Raw genomic sequence first — 4,236 nt, 5'->3', positions numbered from 1 at the left:
GTCGCCTGCTGAAATCGACACGTAAGACATATTTACCACTGAGGCAAATGCCTTCATGTGTTTGTAAGTGGCTATTTCTGAACACCCAAAAGGGAAGAAGAGAGAAGCTAAATTCAAATGGCATCATGTGTTTGTTATTTTGGAGCAAGGTTATGTGGAAGGAGAGCTTCCCTTATGCCTGGAACACTTTAAGGGGGAGAAATGAAGTATTTAAAGGTATTTTAATGATCATGAAAGGCACTGGCTTAATAGGGCAGGAAACTACAGTTCTCTTTTTAATCCCAGAAGGAAAATAATAAGGCTGGAGCTTAGACTTCCCTGAAGAGTCATAAACTGGACTGCAAAGAGGCAGCCCCTTGAGACGTCCTCTCTGGGTCTCTGCGGCCCCTTAACTGTGGGTCTGTCTGCCTAGGTTTTCAATGTGCTTTTTAATTAATGATCATAGCACTGTGCTTAGGTAGCAGCAACCTGCACAGGGTTCTGGGAGAAGCTGTTGTTTCCTGGCATGCTGGGCTAGGGACCTTTCTGAACAAGCCAATGTATTTAGTTCCATGTTTCCTGCTCCCCAGCCCTCTATGGTCAAGTCCCCCACTTACCTACTCTGTCTTCTCTCTTTTCCCTGCTGAAGCAGAGAAGTCCCCTATGCTGGTCCCTACTTCCTCACCATCAGCATCATGTGACTCCTGTTATTTACAGCAGTTATATTCTGTAAAGTCCCTGGGAATGCTGAATTAAGTGACTAGTTGACCACTGCTCCTAGGGGAAATACAGCGTTAGGTTCCTGCGAGCCTCTGGTCATAACATTTCAGCAATGAATACATAATCCTAGTGTGTGTGTTTCAATTCAAAGACATCTTAAAAGCAGCCAGCTAAGTACTCTGGGATTATCAGTGACATAGGACTTCACGGGAGAGACACCTTAGGATGTGCAGGCTCTGGACTCTCTCCACTTTGACCTGAACTGCCACAAGCCTGATGCTTTCCTTCCTGGAACCCTGGATCTTACAGATTCTACTTCCTCTGAATACATTTTCTCACACTCCATATCTGTGTCACAGACCATTGATAATCAGACCCTCAAAACTGGTTCTTTGACTTTGCTCAAGGCATCCACTGCCATTCTGCCTACTGTCCCAAAGCCTATGACAGCAGACCCTGTCCGTCGTATTGCCCCAAGCCCTTCCTGTTGACCTTTCTCATTGCGGGATGGAATTATTTTTTGAAAGTGCTAAGAGTGTATTTTTCATCTCTTGAATTCCTTTCATCTCCAGAATCACTTGCCTCTCCTCATTAAACAGAAACATGCGTTGGAACTGCTGTGGGGCTTTCCAGCCAACATGTTAAGGACACGTGTTGCAGATATCATGTGGAGGTCGTCAGCAGGCAGTGAGCCTGGCTAGCATCAGCTTTTTTCCTGACAACATCCCCAGTGGCCATTCTGTGGAAGGTGTTATGAGAGAGAGGAGAGACCAAATAGTACAATTCCAAATGAGATGACCTAATTGTGGAAGGCTAACATGGGCTTATAGAAGACTAGGCATCTTAAAGAAACCAGGTCTTGACATAGAATCTGGAGAACACTTGGCAAATGACAGGAAGGCTTTAAACATGATTGTGTTTTAACAGTCATCACCTTTCATGGCAGGATTTGTCTCCAGATTCTTAGAAATGACCATACACTGGTGGCTTCTCTGAGAGAAATCACAGTGCGTGTCCAGGTGAGTTCCTCCACTCTGATTTCTTGAGTTTAACCCCATTTGTAGTTTTAGTTGCTTTATCTCCAGTTGGCTTTTGTCTCTATTTCCATTCCTCATTTTAATTTTTAGCCCTTCCCCTTCCATTCCACCATTCCTCCTTCCTTGTTCTTCATGCACACAGGGGCATGTCCATGTTTTAGATTAGAACCCAAAGCTGATTACTCTCCAAATATGTGAGAAATCAGTTGTCACTAATGACCTTGGGTAGTGCTTTCTTTGGGGCTACATTTGTGAATGTTCATGGCTTATTCTTTAGCTTGAGAGGAAATACTGGGAAAGTTTTGTTGTAGCTCAGGAAGAAACCCTCCTTGTAGGAATGGCACCATCTTCACAGGGAAGTTTGAAGAATATCCTTATCATTACCCCCAGAGGGTGAATTTGGGGGAAGAACTTATGTCCCTCATTGGACAGAGAAATAGAAGTGTAAATATCCAGTGACTTTTCAGACTCACAGAGTGGCAGAATAAGGGCGAGGATCTAGGGCTCTTGTCTCAAAACCAGGCCTGACCAAACACAGCTTAACTTGCATGTGTCACTGTGCCATTGACCACCTTCCTGCCTGGATGGAGCTGCCTTTGCTCTTTGCCAATCCCAGACCAACTAACCGTGCTCTGCCCAGAGAACCTCACATGTTTCCCCCATTTACATGGCATATAGGCCATGTAAAGTGCCCCTTCTCTTCTTAGTGCCAGGCTACCCAGATAGATGAAGAGATCAAATTATGGCTCAGTAAATGGAGTCTTAGCATGCATCGTGCCTGGTGGGAAATTGGCTGGTGGAGGAGGTGATGTAGCTGGATTAGAGAGCACGCAGCTCTTTAAGTCACGTTACAGTAAATACAGTTTCATGCTGCCGGAAACTTTCCTCTGACAGAGTGCTTGCCTCATCTCATTTTTGCACCCTCCTCCCCGCCAGTTCCATTCCCAGCCTCTGTTTTCTTAACTTTACACTGAAGGATCAGCATACCTAGGATACATCCATCTCCCCTTGGGATCCCAGGATACATCCCCCTCTCCTTTTTGTCTCATCTGCTTGAAGGCAATGAGGTCTCCTTCCTGCAGGGGCGGTAGAAAGGAAGGAGGTACACACACTGATTTATCTTAGTCTGTCAGTTGTTTTGAGGACATCAGCGATGGAGGGCGCCTGCCCCTCCTCAGTCATCCCGGGCTCCAAGGCAGAGCGCCACCTTTCATTAAAAGTGTGCGCAGCGCCCCTTGAGAATGGCCGCCATGCTCATTCCTTGTCTGCTTTCCATTGCAGCACCAGCATGAGGTCTGGTGCCCCTGATTCCAGGCAGCCTCCTATGAGAGCTGAGCAGAGAGGTAGCTGAAAGCAAATCCTTCTCTTCTGGAGGGGTACTTGATGGTATTGGTGCCATGCCGGAGAGTTTGATTTTGGGTATAAATGAGAAGCAAGCATTGCAAGTGACAGTTATAGCAAATCAGAGTACAGTGGGGATGGTTCCAACCTTTATTCACATTATGTGTCATAATAAACGTCTTTTTAAGAAAGAAAGCACACGCAGAATCCGAGAAAATCGCCCAGGCGGCAGCTCTGCAGGGAGTTGGAGGAATCACCATTGTCACAGCAGAGTATGGCCAGAGGATGGGATCACACCTCCAGCTGGAGCCCTCTAGTCCCCTTCCCCTGTCCTCTAGGAAACATACCACAGCGCAACACACCACATCCATTATTTATAATGTCAGAGTTAGGGAAGATGGAGTTTCATACCCGATTGTAGCTTTGGAACAGAGATGGATGGGGAAGGTACTGCTGAGCCTGGATGTGGTGGTTAGCACGTTTAGGGTGAGAAGCTCAAGGCTTACATAGGTGGTGTCTTGCAGTCTCCTGGGGGCCAGGAGGAAGGCTGGTCGCACACCATCTTTGGTTTTGAAGAAGCCAAACATGGAAGGTTCCATGCATACCTCATGTTCTTAGCTAAGTGACCCACAAAGCCTGATTTCTGAATATGGGGGCACTCAGAAGAAAAAGCTAGGCTTCCCATGAGTAGAGGATGTACTCCGTACCAACACATGCCTGCGCGTTGTCCCGAAAGAGTCTGTCTTCTGATTCCACTTATGCAGTAATACTTGTGGCTATATATTCCTGTGTTTGTCTTCTGGGTTTGCTGAGCTCAGAAGAATTTAGTGACTGGAGAGCTCTCTTGACATGAGACCAGAATGGTGTCACATGGCATAGTCATAATGATGTGGGGCTCGATTGTGTCTCTGAGACAGACAGATGGAGAAGGGAAGATAATTTATGCGGCTCCCAGAGGAAGCACACCCTTAGAAATGAGTTAAAATAGCAGTGACTATATACTTGGCCATTACCGATCATATCAACAGGCCCAGAGGTGTTAGGTAGCCGCTGGTCCAGAGCTTCATGGCTAGCTGGACTCTGTGCCTGCTTGAGAGGTCAATAGCTTGCCTTCAGCATTTGAACTGGTTGAGGGAAAAGTTAGCTCCTCCACCCAAAA

Source organism: Mustela erminea, chromosome 7 (assembly GCF_009829155.1).
Source record: "Mustela erminea isolate mMusErm1 chromosome 7, mMusErm1.Pri, whole genome shotgun sequence".
NCBI lineage: Eukaryota > Metazoa > Chordata > Mammalia > Carnivora > Mustelidae > Mustela > Mustela erminea.
Note: the sequence above shows the minus strand (reverse complement) of the source record.